This window comes from Dama dama, chromosome 33 (genome assembly GCF_033118175.1).
Source record: "Dama dama isolate Ldn47 chromosome 33, ASM3311817v1, whole genome shotgun sequence".
Taxonomy (NCBI): domain Eukaryota; kingdom Metazoa; phylum Chordata; class Mammalia; order Artiodactyla; family Cervidae; genus Dama; species Dama dama.
In genome coordinates, this window is record NC_083713.1 from 8,815,005 (window position 1) to 8,836,655 (window position 21,651).

A 21,651-nucleotide genomic window follows, 5' to 3' on the forward strand; every position below is an offset into this window, starting at 1 on the left:
CGGGCTTCCTGCGTCCCCAGAGCTGCTGCCGGCGGTTACATCTCTGAGTGCCAGGCCGGCAGCGTCCCCGAGTGAGCTGAGGCATCGCTGCTGTCCTTGCAGTGCTGCTGCGGGGCCCTCTGTGGGCGGCCACCCTCGTCCCCTGCCCCGCCACCCGCTGGGGCCTGGCTGTCCCCCTGGGATCCTTTCAGCCCCTGAGCATGGGTGTTCCCAGGCCTCTGCCTAGCCGGACTGGGACGCAACTCAGGACTTGGGCTTGAGATATCAAGGCGACCGTGAATCTGGAAGGACACTGCCCTGGGGCCCGTGAGAGAGCAGGAGAGCAGAGCCCCCACGGGGAGAAGCAGAGCTGGGGAGCGTGCCCACAGCACCGCTGCCTCCTGCACAAGTGCCCCCTCGCCTCTCCTTGAACTGAAACAGACCCCAGCTGCTGCTGCTCCGCAGGGGATTCCTACAGATGCACCTCCTGCAAGAGCTGTTGTCCTGCTGCTCGGGGGCTGCCTGAGTGTGCTCAGGAGGATCAGACAAGTGGGGCTGCCATGCCTGATTCTGGGGGAGGGCCTGACGCTGGACTAGGGCCGGATGTTGAGGGGGTACGTCTGATGCTGGGGAGAACGTCTTGTGCTAGACTAGGGTCAGAAGCTCGGGGAGAGCCTGCTGCTGGCCGAGTGTCTGATGCTGGACTAGGGCCTCATGCTGGGGGGGGCGGCCTTCTGATGCTGGACTAGGGTCTGAGGCTGGGGGAATGTCTGATGCTAGACTAGGGTCTGAGGCTGGGGGAATGTCTGATGCTAGACTAGGGTCTGATGCTGGGGGAGGGCCTGTTTCTGGGCGACTGTCTGATGTTGCACTATGGTCTGATGCTGGGGAGGGCCTGATGCTGGGCTAGGGCCTAAGGCTGGGGTGGGGGGAACTTCTGATGCTGGACTAGGGTCTGAGGCTGGGGGAATGTCTGATGCTAGACTAGGGTCTGATGCTGGGGGAGGGCCTGTTTCTGGGCGACTGTCTGATGTTGCACTATGGTCTGATGCTGGACTAGGGCCTGATGCTGGGGGAGGAGGGCCTGATGCTGGGGCGCGGAGGGGGAAAATCTGATGCTGGACTAGGGCCTGATGCTGGTCTAGGGCCTGATGCTGGGGGAGGGTCTGATGCTGGACCAGGGCCGGATATTGAGGGGGTACGTCTGATGCTGGGGAGAACGTCTTGTTCTAGACTAGGGTCAGAAGCTCGGGGAGAGCCTGTTGCTGGCTGAGTGTCTGATGCTGGACTAGGGCTTCATGCTGAGGGGGGACTTCTGATGCTGGACTAGGGTCTGAGGCTGGGGGAATGTCTGATGCTAGACTAGGGTCTGATGCTGGGGGAGGGCCTGTTGCTGGGCAACTGTCTGATGTTGCACTATGGTCTGATGCTGGACTAGGGCCTGATGCTGGGGGAGGAAGGCCTGACGCTGGGGCGGGGAGGGGGAAAATCTGATGCTGGACTAGGGCCTGATGCTGGGGGAGGGTCTGATGCTGGACTAGGGCCAGATGTTGAGGGGATACGTCTGATGCTGAGGAGAACATCTTGTGCTAGACTAGGGTCAGAAGCTCTGGGACAGCCTGCTGCTGGCCAAGTGTCTGATGCTGGACTAGGGCTTCATGCTGAGGGGGGACTTCTGATGCTAGACTAGGGTCTGATGCTGCGGAAGGGCCTGTTGCTGGGCGAGTGTCTGATGTTGCACTAGGGTCTGATGGTGGACTAGGGCCTCATGCTGGGAAGGAATGTCTGATGCTGTGGGGCGGTCTGATGATGGTGGGCAGCCTGCTCCCAGATGTACGCAGAGTTGTGATTATAAATCTCTATGAGAAATAAAAAAAAAATCTCTATGAGAAATCTTTTTTTCATACTTTCCTGACCGCCTTTGTATGTTCTTTCTTTGTGAAGCATAATTGCTGTGCAATATTGGTTTGATTTCTGCCGTAAATCAACATGAATTAGCCCTAGGTGTGCGTATGTCCCGTCCCTCTTGAATCTCCCTCCCACCTCCCCTTGCTACCTTCTTCTTTCTATGGGTATATGAATAATAAAGAGTGTTGACTAAATTGACATAGAAAGCTCCCACACACAAGCGTGCACACGCACACTCCCTAGTGCATTCCCCTGGCCAGCCCGCCCGGGCACCCTCGGTGAGCCTTGACACCTGCACTCTCTTCCCACCCTCGGCCCGCTGCCCTCGCCTCTGCAGCAGAGGGGCCCTGGCCCCGAAGATGCTGAAGTGATGGAGCCTCTTGTCTCCGGATCCAAGGGCATGAACACCCCGTCGGTCATCCTTTGGGGACACCTATACTTCCGCCTTCTAGCCTTTCCATTCTCTCCATCCGTTTCTCTTACCAGAATGTCCATGTGATGACACGGGCTCCCATTACCAGCTCTGGCCTGTTCTCAGGGAGAGTCCAGCTTTCCCTCGGCACTGTTAAGTGGCAGTGGGAAATTTGGCTTCAGTACTTTATTGAAAGAAAGCAATAAATAATACTGTGATAAAAATTGTTCCAAAGTAAACTGTATGTACTTTCTCACATATTCAGGAAGTTCACAAAATATTAACAGAAAAACAGAATGGTAACAATGAACTGTACAGGTAAACTGAAGGCACTACCCACATGTAAAGAGACATGCCGTCTCTGTCTACCAAGCTATCAGCGGCATCATAAATAACACACCGTGATCTGAACGCATCTCTTGCTGGCTTTTTTAATGTGCCACTGAACAAGTAAAAGTTACATTTGCTACTTATACAATCCAGAATGGCTATGTCATCAAAATCTAAAAATGTATGCCTAGATCCATTCTTTAAACAAGTTTACAAACAGATGTAAAAAGATGGTTTACAGAAGAAAAATGAGGCCTTTGTCAGAGCTGCATCATGCTGTCTGTCTGTCGGGGATGTGGCTCCTTCACCATCCGGCGCATCGGCTCCGCAGCGGGCGCAGGGCATCGCGATTGGTCCCGGAAGAGTCTCAGTGGAGAGGAGGGATCCGGGTCCACAGAGGCCAGGTTGTGGGACAGATTGTCATAGGCTTCTTCTAGTCATACTTTCAGCCCAGATTTCAGTAGAAGCTCACACTCAACACCCGTACTTTTACATCACTTCACGCTGCAGACAAAAAGCATTTCTTGCTGGAAAAAGTACAGTTTAGGTCAGTCGTTAAAATGCGACCATTGGTTGAAATTAAGTTTGCTCATTTCAGAGTGATTGTTGGAGAGCTTGGTTACATTCTGGAAGGATAATGCACACCGTGTCATGATGGTTTTACAATCGCAGGAAAACCCCTTCTCTCATGGTTTATCATTTAAAAATCAAACAAGAATAATGACAATAAATGCATCATTTACAAAAGCCCTATGTTTGTTCATAGGCTTTATACAGACAAGCAGTACAGTACATTCATTTGAAAGACTAAAATCAGGTATCAGAAGATGAATTGATCTGAAAGGATATTTATAGCCTGAATATACAAGAATAAGTATCTATCTAAATGAAGTCATAAGTTTACATAAAGATAAGAAACATTAAATTCTAAAATATTTTCTCTCTGGTATGCATGAATTTTTCACTAATGAAAAACCCTGTAATGAAATCTCTTCAGGTCCATATAACAAGTAGTAACAGATTAAAGATTGCACTGCCGCGGTGGGAGGGACACCCGTGCCCAGGGACGCTAGGGAGCCTCGGGCCGTGGTCTGACCACTCCTGCGGCAGCGGGGCGCCAAGGTCACGTTCTCTGCCGCTGAGGGCTCTCCAGGGCCGACCTCCGGAGACCCGCCGACCCTCCACTCCCAGGGCGTGGCCTCCGTGCCCCCTCGGGACCAGGCCGGCCTGTGCTCACCCCGAAGCTCAGCAGGAGTGAGTCCTGAGTGTGGCGGAGTCCAGCCTCTGCGTTCCCGCCACGCTGCCGGGTCCCAGGAGCGCGGGAGGAAGCGTGTAAACCCAGAGTGCGGTCAGTCGTGGAACATCACACGGGCTGGAGGACACACACACTCACTCCCGCAGCAGCGCCCACTCCTACTCAGGGTCTGGGGAAACTTCTAGAGGGTGGATGATCCAGAGAGAGCGAGCCTGGGGGCTGCCACATGGGGGTCCCTGCCACCCGGGGTGGGGGTGGGGGTGGGGGCGGTCACACTAGAGCAGCAACGGCACATTCGATGACAGAAGCGCCGACATGGGGACAGCCACTGCACGTGACCAGCTGCCAGCCTCTCCTTAGACCTCCAGATTCACAGGGCTCCAGATTCACAGATTTGACACAGTCTGTTGTTACCCAATTTTACATTTGCCTCATTCCCTCAGCTGCCAGCTTTACGGGAAGAGGTACGAGATGACAAGACCACTATCAAATGTGAAGCCTCGACCCCCACCTCGCTCTGGTCCCTTCGGCTGGACCGGCTGCAGACAGGATGCTGTACACGGCCAGCCACACGGACGTCAGGGACGCCTGCAAGTAAGGGGCCTGCGCGCCTCATCGTCAGTTTCAGGAGCCCTGCGCCTCTTGTCTTCAAAGTGATGGAAGGATAATTTTAAAGGAATCCTACTGGATTCGGTGTCTGTGTTTAGGGGTGTGTGTGTGTGTGTGTGTGTGCGTGTGCATGCGTGCACAAGTGGGTAGTTCTTTGTTGCTACGCATGGCAAATCTAGGGTGTTCTGGTGGCTTCATAGAGAACAATTCAAAATACAAAGATTTTCTGAACACAGTGGGTGATCTCAGTTCTGTCAGTCAGCCAGAGACAACATTGACTACAGGGAAAATGCCTTATCTATAAAACGTGAAAAATATTTTAGTGTTCCAGAAAAAATATCACTTGAATATAGTTTAACATTTATGGCATTATAGATGTGAGAATGAGTTGGTTTCTCAAAACTGTTTTCTTTCTATTAAGGCCCGATTTGTCTCAAAGGTATTCTTTTAATTGCTAAATTTACGCAGCCGACGCATCCACTTTCAGGCAATTGTTCAGGGTTGGTGAGTCTCAGATTTTCATGTTCCGTGGAAACTCCCGGGGAGAGCACTGCAGGCGCAGCAGGTGCTGGACGTGCTCCGTGAGGAGTGGAGGCCGAGGCCGCCGGGGCCGTCCGAGTCCCTGTGGGTCACGCGGTGTCCTGGGCGTGCGGGGACACCCCCGGGCCTCACGTAGCTCCTGCTCTCAATGCTGTCTTTCCTCTTCCCCTTGGCGCCATCTCGCAGGGGAAGCCGAGTCAGCAGGCTTGCTGAGCTGTGTGTGTCCTGAGGCCTCCCCGTGGGACTCGGCCCCAGCTCCAGGCTCTGAGCCGCGCAGCGCTGCAGGGCTGGGGCCCGGTGCTGGTGAAGGGGAGCCCTGCGAACCCTCGTAGGAGGTGCTGGGCTGTGCGGACGGTCAGTCTCAGAAAACAAGGCCACACCTGTTGTCTGGGTGGTGCCCCGAGTGTGGCATTTGATGGGAAGAGGCTCACACAGCATCTCGTTAGGAAAGACAGCTTGACCTTGGTGCTCATGTTCTGCTTTAACGCGCCTGTTGTCATCCACAGACGGTGTGACTTTCTCTCGGGCCTGTCTGTTCCCCATAGAATTCACTGTGTTTCTGAATGTCTTTCTCCCGTGACTCTAATTTTAAGGCGAGGAAGCATGCCACGTCACTTTACTGCTAGAACAAGTGTTTTAATGAATTGCACTTGGGGACTCGGACTTGAATTTGATCCTCGAGGGGGCAGAGGAGAGTCCAGCTAAGTTGCCCTGCAGTGCGGCCCGAGCAGGGTCATCGCAGCATTCCACAGAGCAGGCAGCCCCCCAGGCTCGTCTCTCAAGCCGTCTCTGTAAAGAGAGGTTTCAGCTGAGAGTGAGCCGGTGACAGCAGAGTGGTGCGATATCTTACAGCCGAGGAAATAAACTCCAGCAGAAGCCAGGCGAGTCTTCCGTTTGCTTCTGGATGGTGGTTGTGGTTGGGACGCCAACTCCAGGCATGTGGTATATGCCTCGTTCCCCTGGGATATGGGAATTTTAAAAGTTTGCCTTTTCAGAAACTCTCCTTGAGCTATTAAGGGGCTTCCCCAGTAGCTCAAACGGTAAAGCGTCACCTGCAATGTCAGAAACCTGGGTTTGATCCCTGGGTTGGGAAGATCCCCTGGAGAAGGACATGGTAACCCACTCTAGTACTCTTGCCTGTAAAATGCCATGGACAGAGGAGCCTTCTAGGCTACAGTCCGTAGGGTCGCAAAAAGTCGGACACAACTGAGAGAATTCACTTTCACTTTCACTATTGAGCTATTAAGACACATGTTGTATTTTCGGGTATAATTATTCCTAGAAAATAGGATATTTACTATTCTAGGAAACCCAAGGTTGACTTAAAGGAAGAGTTACTTGAAATTTGATGTGAAACATTTGAGCTTGAAGCATACATAGACTTCACAGTCTTAAGTAAAGTCGCATGCTATCTGAGTGTCTTGTAAAGCTGCTGTGTTTCTTTAGGGAATTCCCTGGCAGTCCAATAGCTATGACTCTGCGCTTCCACTGCAGGGGCCTGGGGTTTGATCCCTGGTTGGAGAACGAGGGACCCGCAAGCCACACAGCGCCCTAGCCAAGAGAATAACCAGGGTCTTAATGCAGCACACAGCTAATCAGCGGAAGAGCGGCATGGGAGAGCAGCAGCCCCACCCAGCCGTCCCCTTGCTCACTGGGTGAGTTCTGTGTGGAAAGTCTGCGTTGCTCCGCGTGGGTCTGTTGTGCAATGCTGTGCATCCCAGAAGCTCTCTCAGGGCCAGGCTCCTCTGCTCAGGCCCTGCTGTGGTTTCCTCTTCTACATATCTGTCCTCACTGTTTAGAAAGGGGAGAGTGGATGTTTCTCCTTGACTACCCTCCTCCCTTGGATGTGCAGACTTCTGAACCTTTAAGGTTGGCAATAACTCTTTCCTCCTGGAAGGAGGTGATTCTGTAGGGAATTGCGGGGAGTCATTCAGCATTCCATGACTCAGGTGTTCTTTGTAAAATGTCTGAACTGTCATTAAGTAGATGGTTTAGAAGATTAACGGAAAATGAGGAGATACGTACTGTTTCACTGTTGCACATTCATAAAGAGAATAAATACCTAGGTTAACTTGTTTGATATCCGTGTATAGTAGTGATTCTTGAATTTTGAATGTCTCGTTACTTGTGGGCACGAGCTGCTTCAGGAAGCCTGGAGACAAGGCTTGCGTTTTGCACAATGGGAGGGGCCGGCTGCTGGGGTCTGGCGGGAGGTGTGTATGCGCCCCCACCCCATGCCCACCCCACCCCGTCCTGGGCTGGGAGTGTCAGTCCCTCCACAGCCACGCATAACCTCCTGCCTCGTGTCTCCCGTCCGCAGCTCTGGGTCGGGATGCCGGCCTGGTATGTGGCTGCTTGCCCAGCCAGCGTGAAGAACGACGCCATCATGTCCGCCCTGTTGGGCACAGGGATCCAGCGTGAGATCGGCATCAGCAACCGCTGCGCCAGCTGAAGCTGCGGCTGGCGATCCGGGAGATCACGTCCCTGAGCAGCCCCTCCGCCCCTCCCACGTCCAGAACCGTGCACCTGCCCCCTTCCGTAGGGAGAGCTCACCCCCTCCCCTCCGCGTTTGTATCGCTTCTGGGCTTTTCTATACAGACGTCCGCTGCTCCAGCTTAAAGTTCTAGCATTCAAAACCATGACAGCTTTTCATTGTGGCAGTTGTGTTGTTAAAAGATAGAGGATGGAATACTTCAGACAGATTATTTTTGTAACAGCTGGGCTGCAGTGGCATTGTAACAGAGAAATGGGTGTTTTTGAAAACATAAAAAAGGGAGTTTTGAAAATGTGAAAACTGTAACAAAAGGAAGTTTTTGAAAATGTATTAAAACACATGGAAATATAAATGTCAAGAAAGTGAAAGAGAAAAGGCTTAGCCCCCAGGCTGCATTGCTTTCCCCTCATTTGACTTGTCTGGCCTGTGCTCTTCAGCAGTTTCCTTTTTGGGAGCTGTAGACCCTGGGCTCTCGGGGTTTTAAGAGTCCGTACATCTGCCAGTTCACACCAAGTCGTGTCGTGTTCATCCAAGTTTCCTCCACGTGGGAAACCTTGAAAGTCCTGTAAGAGGGTCCTCCTCGTTGGAAAAGTTAAAGCAAATCTGGTGCAAACATGGCTTGCCGCCAGGAGATCAGCGCCGGCCAGCTCCTCATTTCTCGAGTGCGGACTGAGGACACAGCCCAGTCGCCAAGCTCGGTATGTCCACTCTGGAAAGGAACCCTGGTGAGGAGACGTGGCCTCCCAGACGTACCTGCCCTGAGGAGCTGCCCTGGCTCAGCTCACGATCATTGCACACGGAAAGCGTGAAGGCTTTCTCGTCCGTCTGGCCTCTAAGTGCGAGCGTGACGGTGGTGAGCTCACCCCGCACAGATGCGCTTGTTCTCAGCATATCTGCTCCGCTCTCTGTGCCCCGGAGGGCTCACCAGAGCCACCTTTTGAGAAATGGAGGTGCTGAGAGTTCCCCGGAGGTTTGATGAAGAGTCTCAGTAAAGGAGCTTCTTATGAGTTGAGTTTAACCGGCGGTGACCACAAGCAGCAGCCCCCGGGAGGAGGCTGCTCCCCGGGGATGGGGTACAGCAGCTCCCCAGGAGCCCGCCCGCCCCCTGGGGGCTCGGCTGTCTCAGCCGGCGATGCCGCGGGGTGCCGTTGCTGGAGCCCCCGCAGCTTCCTCTGATACAGAGAGACCCAGTCCCTGGCGGGCACCTGCTCAGGGCCGTGCCCCCAGAACCCAGAGCTGGCCGCTGTGCCCTGCCTGGGCAGGAGCCTTCTAAGCGCGCGGCGTTCACAGCTCCTGGAGAATGCTCCCTGCACTCAGCGGCGCCCCCGGGCGCTCTGTCCTCTCGCCGTCTCCCCTGGCTCAGGCGGTCAGCGCTGCAGGCGAAGCGCTGGGGCTCCCTCCTTGTGGCTGGGACCCAGTGTTAGGAGGGCAGGGTCGTTCCAGGAGCAGGCCTGGCATGTTCTCCCTGCGCTGATGATGGGGCGGTGGGGGCCGGCCTCTGCCCCCGCCCGCCCCTCCGCGCCCGGGCTCCCGGTTCTGCCACCTGTCCTCTCTGCCACTGCTGCCCTGGCCGGGGTGTGGCTGGTCCCGGGGCCCCCTAGACCTCAGGAAACGTCTGGTGAGCACAGGAGATGGAGGCACTCATGGCCACGCCGCCAACCGCCAGTCCCGCGCGCGCTGCTCTCCCTCCCCGGGCGGCCCCACCTCAGGGCGGCCGTTCTCGGCCTTTTGGTGGAAAACAAAAATGTCGTTTCACATTCCATTTGTTCTGGATCAGTGTCTCTCTTAGGTATTGGTTAAACATATGAATAATCCATATTTAATCTTACGTTGTGTTTGTTTCAGGAACTTGAAGTTGGTAGACTTGCTCCCTGTAGAACAGACTCGATGCCTGTCTCCCTTCTGGGACCGCGGTTGAGCCCTGGGGCCTAGTGTTCTCTTCTGTGGGTGTGCTTGCTGGGGTGGGGGTGGGGGGCGCTCTTTGCATGAGATGTTGGGATTGAGGCCTTTGCATGGCTGCTGCCTGCTGCTCTGACCCTGTGACGCTTGTCTCCAAGTTCGGTTGCCCCTCCCCTGCAGAGTGAAGGTGCTCCTGTCCCCCACTCACCAGTCCTAATCGTTCTGCTCTTTTGTATCCCTAACCAAGTAACATCAGGAGGATGAGGAGGGAAGCTGGGCTCAGGTTGGAGACTTTCTGTAATGTATTCTTCACTATATATATAGCAACAAAAAGAATGGGAGGGTGAGAATTTGTAATTTACTTTTCTTGATGTTTTCAACACCTTGATTTAGTCAGAATACTGGTAACGATTTGAAAGCATTAGCTGAAGCAAAGCAAAAGATTAAAGAGAACGTCTCATGGACAGTTTTGAACATCTCTGGTAGTTAATTCTCATGGACATAAATCTCTTTGATACACGTTCTTTCCTGCAAAGCCCTATGGCTTGGGCAGCTACTTGGGTGGTGTGTTTCAGTCCCCGGTGGGGTAGCGTCAGTTATGAGATCTGCTAATGAGAAAATCATGTTTAAATAAATTTCCAACACAAGAGTTGCCATAGAGACGCTGCCTCTGTCGGTATTTACCGTGGACTGTCCTAGCCCTATGTGTTCCAAAGTCTTTCCTACTGATGGACTTCTCAGAAATTTAGCCTACTCTTGCTTAATGCACATGTTGAATTTTTAGGTCCCCAGTTGAACTCAAAAGCAAAAACTCTGTCACAACTGTTTTGCAACCTTGCTTTGAGACAGTTTGATTGAAAACAGTGATTTTCCTGCCTGTGACCCCACCGACTTTGTTCTGTGACACTCGACAAGTCGAAGTCTACCAGGTGTGGGCAGGAGTTTCCCTGAGGGGCTCCCTGGTGGCAGTGCTGTGTATGGACCCTGAAAGATACCTGTGTAACCAAAGAATCAAAGGAATTCTGAATCAGAGTTTTCCTGACCACAAGCTGAGAGGTGAAACACCCATTTCCCTCTATTTGTGCTTCAGAAGTAAAGCCAATTATATCACTTAACAGAAGAGCAAAGTGGCTATAATATGATTCTGTGAACTCCCCCTCCCCTTGATGCTGGGAGCCGTTATGGGGGGGTCCCGCCCGTGACAAAGTCATGAAGAAAATACTGGGCAGGCAAGGCCATCCGGGACCCCATCCGTGACGAGGTCACGAGGAAAACACCTGACAGGCAAGGCCGTCTAGGATAAGGGACCCTCCAGGTTGGCCTCGGCCTCTACCCTACCCTATATCCTCCCCCTTTATCTGCTGTTGTTCTTATTTGCCCTGCTGCAGATTCTTGTGTTGCCTGCCGAGAGCTCACCTGCTCTTCTTTCACTGAATAAAGACCAACTTAAAAGCTAATTAATAAATCTCCTGGACACTGGTACCCTATGAAGGGGCCAGGGATGAAGGAAATGCTTCAATTCAATCCCTTTTGCTGGCATTCTGGCTTGTTTGATAAATATGTGCTCTCATTGCACAAAATGCTCATGATTGTTCTAAACATCCTAAGCACAGTACACTAACAAAAGAAACTATTAAGCATAGGCCCCTTCGCGGGGTGAGAAAAGCTCCACAAATATTATAGCCACATATACACCTAATAGAAAATAGTTTAGATAGAGATTAGCTGGCGACTTCTTGCAGGTAATTAACTTTTAGACTAAGAGCCTATTTTGTGCCATATCTGCTGTTTTTGCAATCCTTTGCATTTCTGTTCTGTGAAAAATGTAATCCTATCTAGTTCCCATGGAGATGACACCTAATAGAAAGAAAATAGATTAACCACAAAAAAGACAGGGTCGGCTACTGAAGTTGCTTAAAGTTGCACCAGGTGCAAGCCATAAATTGTCAACAGATCTGAAAGCCAAAAGATATTATACATAGAGATTAACCATTAATAAGGCCCTAATAGGCACAGAGCCCTTTGGGGGGTGAAGAAGCCCTATTACAAAATACAAAAAATATTGTTTTAAAAGTGGTTATTAGATCAACGTTAGATTGATGTTAATGTGCTGAGGTTGTGCAGTAGAAACTATTGTTAATGTAGTTGCAGATCTAGTAAAATAAGAGTTTAGCCCTAGTGTAAAAACAATAAGATAATTGTTAATTTTAACCAAGAGCGCTAAACAGGGGCTGCCTCACCAGAGCCACAGAGTCTTTGTGTGTTAAACTTTTTAGATAAATTTAGCTGAGAATTTCTGCAAAAAGACTGACTTTTATGTTAACAAGATTGTATTTCTATTATGTTACAACTTGCTGTACCATGAGACTGCCAATTTTCTGTTTTCTGCTAACCTCAAGGCCAGAAGATAATGTACAAAAAAATCTATGGGAAAAGACTCTCATAAACAAAAAATATACAGAGCACACCTGGTTTCGTGAAGGACAAGCTGATGTTGTTAAACTAAGTCTGTATGCTTATCTGCCCCTTAGAAATGTACCAACTTAGGGTATAAAGGCTATGGTGAAAAATAAAGCAACTGCCAGACTCTGCCGCACCTTCCTGGTCTGGTCTCTCTCTCTCTCTCTCTCTCATTCGCCGACGCCGTTCATCCTGAGGGTTCCCCTCGATCCTGCTGGGGCTGGACCCCGGCACCTTGACTTAGGTATTCTGTGCCTCTGCTCCAGATAAATATCCTCATTAATTATTTAACCCAGTCAGTAATGACCATCAGTGAATTGAAAAGAGCGCATTTCACTGTTGCTTAAATACCAGTATATTTTACACTAAGAGGCAGAACTTTGCCTGCATCTTGGGAATTAAGCTGACATATAAATTAAGCTGAACGTTTGCTTTTTGCAATGGAAATCCAAACAAGGATGAGCCATGCCAACGACGCCAGAATTGCTAAGTTTTGGTCTTCAGCGTAAGCAAGAACCCCTTTCTGTGAAGCCGTCAAGGGCAGATGATGTAACGTGCATCTCCCCTGTGCTGGCACACAGTGACCTGCTCCTGAGCCAAAGGGAAGTTTGAGATGGCCTCGGGCTCTCCGGCAGAAGACATCAAGCTGTGGTCAGAGATTTTAATGTCTTAATTTAGCCAGTAGCGTCACCCAGGGGTCTACATGGGACTGTGCTATCCACTGGTGGTACCGGATTGAACGGGATCCGTGCCATCACTCTCACCTTGTTCAGAGTTCAGAAAACTGATTTGTGTTTGTGACCGTTTCAGTGATGGAAAAATAGACCCTACAGAGTCTCTTCTGTGCCAAATGTTCTCTTTTCCTGAGAGAGCCCTGTTGTGTGCATTTTTTCCACGGGCTGGGATGACAGCCCAGGAGATGTGGGTCTCCCTGGGACTGAGCCTGATCCTCCCAGGAACTTATATTATCGACCACTAAAATGTGAATAGACTATATAACGAGTGAACAAAAATGAGGAGGCTTCTCCTTCCATGGAATTCTCTATTTAGCAAAGTCTTTGCATTCTGTGTCTATTTAAAAATCCATAATCAACAAGTAAGAAAATAATACCACATATTCATGCTCTAAGTGTCAGGCTTATGAGATGAGAGTTGTAATTGAAAGAGTGAAAACACATGATACTGTGATGATGTAAAAATGTTTCATGTTTATCTCCACTCATGATTATTTATAGAAATGTATTTTCTAATAGAAATTTTTTTTTTTTTTTCTATTAGAACTTGAGTGTTCTTGTTGGAGTTTTTATGATTCCTTCTAGCTTTTTTGGTGTAAATAGTAGATCAGAGGCCAATTTCTGAAACAATCCACGCTGGTAGTCAGGAAGTATTAGGTCCAAGAATTCCATAATGTACGGAATTCCTCAGCACATACCTTAGTCTTCTTGGACTGAAGAACGTCAAGTGCCTTCTTTGGTGTGTGTGTATATACATGTCAGGTGTCCACTGTCACTATGCAGATCTTGCACATATTCCATTAGATCTATTCCTGAGGAGTTCATAGGTTTTGATGACATTATAATTAAGGGTATTCTTCAAAATTTCAATTTCTGGCTTATTTCTAGTATTTAGAAATAGAGTGCATTTTTACATGTTGACCTTGTATACTGCAACTTTGCTGAACTCACTTTCATGCTTGTAACTGTTTTGTCGATTCATTTTCCATGTTAATCATCATGTCATCAGCAAAGACAGTTGTATTGCTTTTTCAGTTCATGTGATTTCGATTTCTTTTTTCTTGTCTTGTTACAGTGGCTAGGAGTTCCAGTACAGAGTGGAATAAAAGACATAAGAGTAGACGTCCTTGCTCTGTTCCTGATCTTTGGGAGAAAGCACCATATGATGTCAGCTCTACATGTTTCATAGATGCTATTCATGAGGTTGAGGCAGTTTTCTTCCGTTCCTAGATTGCTAAGACTTCCACATATCAGTGATGAATATTGTCAGATGCCTTTTCTCTATCTTTTAAGGTAATACTGTGGTTTTTATTTTCAGCCCATTGATGTGGTGGATTTCACTGATTTTTTCCAAATGTTGGCCTAATCTTATGTTCTTGGGATAAACCCTGCTTGTCATGATACCTTGTAGTTTTCAATGGTAACTGATTTCCTGATGAGTCTTTAAGGAATTTTGCATCTGTGTCTCAGAGGCATACTGATATTCTTGTAATATGTTTGTGTGGTTTTGGTATCAAGAGAATTCTGGCCTCAGAATGAGTTGGGTGTTATTTTTGTCACTATTTTGGAATAGTTTGTGTTAACTGGGATTTTCTTCATAGCTGTTTGTTAGGATTCACTGGTAAAGTCATTTAGGGTAGAGATTTTGTGTGTGTGGGTGTGTGGGTGGATAGGATTTCTAAGTACAGATTTGAGTTTTAATAGATCCAGGTCATCTGTTTCTTACTGAGTGGCTCTCATAGGTTGTGTCTTTCAAGAAAGTAGGGTATTTTATCTAAGCTGCCTAACATTGTTCACAGTTTGCCCTATCCTTCCAGTGTCTGTAGGATCTGTACTGATGCTCCCTCTGTGATTCTTGACATTGGTAGTTTATGTCTTCTCTTCTTTCTTCATCACTCTGCTTAGTCAATTTTACGGATACTTCTGAAGAACCTGATTTTAGTTTCTTCATTTCGTTTTGTTTCTCTGGTTCCCATTTCATTGATTTTTGCTCTTTCTTTTTCTTCTTTCTGTGGATTTCATTTGTTCTTTTATTAGTTTTCTAAGATAGAGTCTTAGACTATTGATTCACAATCTTTCTTCATTTGTGTACGTATTTAACACTATCCGTTTCCCTCCAGGTACTGATTTAACCATGTCCTGTAGCTTTTAGCATATTGTATATTCACTGTCATCCACTTCAAATTATTTCCCATTTCATTTGTGATTTCTTCTTTGCCACATGAATTCTTTAGACATATGCTAATTTCCTGATGTTTGGGAGATTCCTGGATATCAGGGGTTTTTTAATTTCTATTTTGATTCTGTTGAGATCAGAAAACATCCTTTGCATGATTTTAGTCACTTTAAGTATGCTGAGATTGGTCTGTCTTTTGAAGAATGTCCTGTGTCCCCTTGAAAAGAGTGTTATCGTGCTGCTGTTGGACGGAGTGCTCTATAAAGTGTCAGTGAGATCAGGATGGGTGATAGTGCTGTTTAAGAGGGCTTCCCTGGTAGCTCAGATGGTAAAGAATCTGCCTGCAATGTGGGAGACCTGGGTTTGATCCTTGGGTTGGGAAGATCCCCTGGAGGAGCATTGGCAACCCACTCCAGTATTCTAGCCTGGAGAACTGTTTAAAAGCTTCTACATCCTCACTGACCTTGGATGGTTGTCTGCTTGGCTTCCCTGTTCAATCAGTTATTGAGTCACTGAGAGGAAGATTGAGGTCCCTGACTGTAATTGTGGGTTTGTCTATTTCTTCTTTCAGTCGAGTTTAGTTCTTGTATTCCTTATCTCTTCTTTTTAAACCTATTTTTAATTCACTTAACTGACTTTGAAATTAGCAGATGTTTTGCTAGAGAAATTTAGAAAACAAAGTGTTCAAACTAAAATTAAAGCCAGCCAGAGATGTTTTTAGTGAGTAGAGTTAGGTTGATCCTTCAAACTTGTTCATGAGTCATGGTCATTCTTTGTTGATATATTATTATATTACATATAAAAGCTATATCAGAGAAGTAATGTGCAGTCAGTTACAGTTTTATCATGGTTTGGTCGATAGGTTAAATTTATTACCACAGATGAGTCATAGACTTTTAATGGTGTAGTTTCTTTGTCTAAAACTTTGCCAGCAAATTTAAAAGGTAGCAAATAAAAGATCAAATTATTTTGAAGTTATGAGCAACAATGTTGTCTTTAGCTTAGCCTTTGAGAATATGTAATTGTTTAAAAATCCATTTTTAAGATGACTTAAATGGCCCTTGTGACTGTTTCCATGGGGTTTTTTGTTGTTGTTGTTTTTCCTGAATTAACCATCCTTCGTTATTGAAAGCAGACCCTTGCATACAGGGACGTGACCCTCGAGCGGATCGGCACCGAGTGACTGCCCAGCCTGGGCCTCCGGCAGTGCCGCAGCTACCTCATGGAGTGCCTTGTGGACACGCGGATGCTGGACCACTTGACCGAGAAAGACCTTTGCGGACGACTGAAAATGGTTGACAGTTTTCACAGGTCAGTCAGTGCAAGTAGTTCTTACTAGTTGGCTGAGAGACGTTTGCCTGTGGCCAGGTCTAACTTTTTTCTTTTTCTCTTGGAAACAGAAACAGTTTGCAGTGTGGAATTGTGTGCCTGTGAAGGTTGAATTATGACTGAAAAGAACTGGAAAGGAAAAGAGAAGAAAGCCAGAATGAACTAGCACAGAATGAAAGGCTAGTACAGTCCTATTTCTTGGTTCCCAGTGTATAAGCCGCCTCAGAGATTTCCTATTGGAAAGGAAAATTCAGGAAATGCTTTCCGAGGAGAAATCACACCTCGCATCATTACAGAGGAGGCAGATGGGAAGGAGTGTTTGAGATCGGCCTCTGTGGCCAGAGAAGTTGTGCTCTGCCCTCGGGCTCACATCGCTCTGCAGGTTGTGTGTCTTGAGGGGAGAGCACTTCCCCACGACTCTGGAGATCTCCCTGTGACTGTGCCATGCGTCCTGTTCGACTCACAAATGCTGCTGCAGGCTGCAGATCACTCCAGAGCCGAGAAGGGCAGGGCCCGCTGTGCACGCCTGTGAGTGTGAAGAACACTGCTCTGGCCCCCCGTCAAAGGACGTGAGGAGGCAGCATGGTCCTGTGCCCAGGCCGGAGGGGGTGTCCTTGACGATGGAGTGGGAGCCTCTCCGCTGGGGCGGGAGGAAGGCGGAGGCACTTCAGTTGCCAGGCGGGTGGGGAGGCCGGAGGGGACGCGGGCTGTCCATGCGGGGTCTCCCTGGGGCAGTGCCTCGCTGTGCGCTTGTGGCTCTGAGCGCCTGAGTACAACGGAGCGATTCTCAATAAGGTGTTAGCTGTAGGGCTTCCCTGGTGGTCCAGCGGGTTAGAATCATCCGCCTGCTAATGCAGGGGACAATAGTTCGATCCCAGGCCTGGGAAGGCCCCATATGCCATGAGGTGACAAGCCCCCGTGCCCTCGAGCCTGGGTTCCACAACAAGAGAAGCCACTGCACTGTGAAGCCTGACCGTGATAACCGGAGAAAGTGTGCACACAGCACCAGAGACGCATCACAGCCGAAAATAAATAAAATAAAATTTCAAAACGGATATTCCCCATTAAACACAGGGTAAGACCTCCCCGAACGTTCAGAAAATAGATCACTGATAGCAGTAACAGTAACAAAACTTACTGAACGAGGCCAGGTACCTTCATAGGTTCATTCACTTAATCCTTACTATCGCCCTGTGCATGTAAGTGCCGTTTTCATCTCCAGGTTTACTAAGAAGGAAAGTAAAGATAAAAATACGGCTGGGGAGATGGTCCATTGAAAGCTCATCTTGGTGTGATTGAGTTCATTTGAGTCATTAGAAAACCTATTTAAATTTTGCTATTTAAGTTTTAGTCTCCCTCAAAGTTATTTTATATTGAAACGTTGGTTTCTGCTTAGGAATGGTGTCTGTGAGTTGTGTTTTGGGGAGCAACTGGATGGCCTTACCCTATTCCAGGCCCCGTGTGCTTGGGGGACTGTTTCGTAAGTGTACTGAAAACACACAAAACATTAATTCCCCGTGACACACAACCGTGACTCGTTCAGCCCCACACTGTAGTTCTTCTCTTCATTGGATGTTAAGGAGACGTGAGTGTGACAAGGAGAATCGGACACCTGAAGAAGCATCCATGGGCTCTGTTCAGTGTGAGACAGGGCTGGTTACAGCTTGAAAATGTTTCCATGGCAAATGACAGTGTGTTGTATTATATAGCAAGATGTGATTTCTCCAAAGTGAGAAGTGAAACCTGCTAACTGTCAGGAGGAATGTCCACCCGGGCAACCAGGGTGGTCCAGTTAGGGTGCAGTCAGGGTCCTGGCACGCGTGTTACCCCACCCTTGCCACGCTCCTCTGGTCCCAGTTTGGGCAAATCAGTCACATGGTCATCACAAATGGGGTCAAATACACGTGGACAAAAGTGCAGTAGCAAACTCGGCCATTTAAAGGGCTGGTGGCTTTCTGTTTTTGTCCTTTGTTTTAAAATCTGTCTTGTTTTCTGCCCTGTAATTTCCAAGGATGATGATAACAGCTTGAGGAGGGCGCCTTCTTGGAGGAAAACATTCAGACCACAGGATGTCTGTGGCTCAGCTGCTGCGTGCGCAGAGTCTCTGCCCGCAAACCGCCAGGTCCCGTCCTCGCTGTCCCCACCCTCGGGCCCCTGCACGCTGTCAGTCGATGGGGCGAAGGAAGAAGGTGAGGCCGAGAGAGGTCCTCCCCCGAGTTCAGCCGGGCCGTAAGTACACCGGCTTGGCAGTTGTCCTTTCAAACCCAGCTCTGGTTTTCCCTCTGACGGCCTCCCTGCCGGAGAACGCTGCTCGTCCAGGCTGGGTGCCCGGGGCCGCTGTGTCCCCACTTGATGGCAAGACAGACGGCCAGACAGCCTGGGCCGGGGTCAGGCTCTGTGGCTCAGACGCCTTGTGCACGCGCCCCCCATGCCGCCAGGGTCCCGTCCGTGACAGCGGCGTCTCAGGGGCTCCTTTCTCCCTGGTTGGCGGTGCTGGCCACACTGGGGGATCCCAGAGGGAGTGTGCGCTCACCCCGAGGGAGCGGGGCCTGGAGGGTCTCTTTGGTGCCGTTTTGTTCCTGTTATTAGCCCTTCCCACGAGTAGATTCATAAGCTTTGCTCTCACTTGCTCTGACAGAGCAAAGTGTTAAGCTGGGCACTTCGGTGAGGGGGCTTACAGGGAAGCAGCATCGTCTCTTCACCAGAACTCAATGACACGCTTCACCAGGGGTGGGGGAGACCCAGGGACGCTCTCCTGTTTTAAACGGCATTTTCCTTCCAAGGAGCATGCAGCTCATTTTTACAGATCTTAACTGCAGCTTAGCTTTAGTCGATTGAAGAGTCTTACTGCTTGCTTTTTTATTTTCCATTCTCCTCATTATAAATCCAACATTTCCCTGCCAGATGCACACGCTGGCATAGACATTAGAGTTTAGATAAATTAGAAAGAATCCTAGAAAGAGGTGTCGGGAATATAATATATGGCAGATGACCTTTTACAAACCCCGTGAGATAGGCAGGGTATAAACTGTGTAACTGGGTTGTTTTCAAGGCTTTTGAAGTCGCAGTGCAGCAGGCGTCCGGGGCGCTTAGAATCAGAGGGTTTAGATAGGTGGCCTGCTCCATCAGCAGCCCCCGCTGTCTTCAGCCCTCTCTGGAACCCTGGCCAGAGACTCATCAGATGTGTTCCTGAGGGGCCCAGGGGAAGACGGAAAATGTTGAATTGGGGGCAGCGGGTTTCTGCTAGGGGGTTATGGAGATTTCCTAGTCAACTTGGAGTTGGGGGTCGGGGCCGACCCATTGGGCCCTACAGCCTGTACTGTGATGAGAAAACAACATTAGTGGTGACATTTCCGAGGGAGGCTGAGACTGAGTTTCCGCTTTCTTAGATCAGCCCCGTGCTCTGCCCTCCCTGAAGCGGCCTGTGGAGAGCGGCATGGCCCCCAGGACAGCAGATCACGGGGCTCCAGGCCACGAGGGCCCGGCCACTGACCCACAAGTAGCTGGTCCCTTCCCACGTCCCGATCTCACAGATCCAGTCCAGAGGGCTGGAAGAGACGTCATGCATCCCTGTGAATCTGGAGGTCTAAGGAGAGGCTGGCAGCTGGTCACGTGCAGTGGCTGTCCCCATGTCGGCGCTTCTGTCATCGAATGTGCCGTTGCTGCTCTAGTGTGACCGCCCCCACCCCCACCCCCACCCCGGGTGGCAGGGACCCCCATGTGGCAGCCCCCAGGCTCGCTCTCTCTGGATCATCCACCCTCTAGAAGTTTCCCCAGACCCTGAGTAGGAGTGGGCGCTGCTGCGGGAGTGAGTGTGTGTGTCCTCCAGCCCGTGTGATGTTCCACGACTGACCGCACTCTGGGTTTACACGCTTCCTCCCGCGCTCCTGGGACCCGGCAGCGTGGCGGGAACGCAGAGGCTGGACTCCGCCACAGTCAGGACTCACTCCTGCTGAGCTTCGGGGTGAGCACAGGCCGGCCTGGTCCCGAGGGGGCACGGAGGCCACGCCCTGGGAGTGGAGGGTCGGCGGGTCTCCGGAGGTCGGCCCTGGAGAGCCCTCAGCGGCAGAGAACGTGACCTTGGCGCCCCGCTGCCGCAGGAGTGGTCAGACCACGGCCCGAGGCTCCCTAGCGTCCCTGGGCACGGGTGTCCCTCCCACCGCGGCAGTGCAATCTTTAATCTGTTACTACTTGTTATATGGACCTGAAGAGATTTCATTACAGGGTTTTTCATTAGTGAAAAATTCATGCATACCAGAGAGAAAATATTTTAGAATTTAATGTTTCTTATCTTTATGTAAACTTATGACTTCATTTAGATAGATACTTATTCTTGTATATTCAGGCTATAAATATCCTTTCAGATCAATTCATCTTCTGATACCTGATTTTAGTCTTTCAAATGAATGTACTGTACTGCTTGTCTGTATAAAGCCTATGAACAAACATAGGGCTTTTGTAAATGATGCATTTATTGTCATTATTCTTGTTTGATTTTTAAATGATAAACCATGAGAGAAGGGGTTTTCCTGCGATTGTAAAACCATCATGACACGGTGTGCATTATCCTTCCAGAATGTAACCAAGCTCTCCAACAATCACTCTGAAATGAGCAAACTTAATTTCAACCAATGGTCGCATTTTAACGACTGACCTAAACTGTACTTTTTCCAGCAAGAAATGCTTTTTGTCTGCAGCGTGAAGTGATGTAAAAGTACGGGTGTTGAGTGTGAGCTTCTACTGAAATCTGGGCTGAAAGTATGACTAGAAGAAGCCTATGACAATCTGTCCCACAACCTGGCCTCTGTGGACCCGGATCCCTCCTCTCCACTGAGACTCTTCCGGGACCAATCGCGATGCCCTGCGCCCGCTGCGGAGCCGATGTGCTGGATGGTGAAGGAGCCACATCCCCGACAGACAGACAGCATGATGCAGCTCTGACAAAGGCCTCATTTTTCTTCTGTAAACCATCTTTTTACATCTGTTTGTAAACTTGTTTAAAGAATGGATCTAGGCATACACTTTTAGATTTTGATGACATAGCCATTCTGGATTGTATAAGTAGCAAATGTAACTTTTACTTGTTCAGTGGCACATTAAAAAAGCCAGCAAGAGATGCGTTCAGATCACGGTGTGTTATTTATGATGCCGCTGATAGCTTGGTAGACAGAGACGGCATGTCTCTTTACATGTGGGTAGTGCCTTCAGTTTACCTGTACAGTTCATTGTTACCATTCTGTTTTTCTGTTAATATTTTGTGAACTTCCTGAATATGTGAGAAAGTACATACAGTTTACTTTGGAACAATTTTTATCACAGTATTATTTATTGCTTTCTTTCAATAAAGTACTGAAGCCAAATTTCCCACTGCCACTTAACAGTGCCGAGGGAAAGCTGGACTCTCCCTGAGAACAGGCCAGAGCTGGTAATGGGAGCCCGTGTCATCACATGGACATTCTGGTAAGAGAAACGGATGGAGAGAATGGAAAGGCTAGAAGGCGGAAGTATAGGTGTCCCCAAAGGATG

The 21,651-nt window shown here is 49.3% G+C and overlaps 1 pseudogene; it reads left to right on the forward strand.

Annotated features, from left to right (window-relative positions):
* The window catches only part of LOC133050745 (liprin-alpha-3-like), a 34,160-nt pseudogene extending 13,957 nt beyond the window's left edge, over window positions 1-20,203 (forward strand).
* The last annotated feature ends 1,448 nt before the right edge of the window (window positions 20,204-21,651 follow it).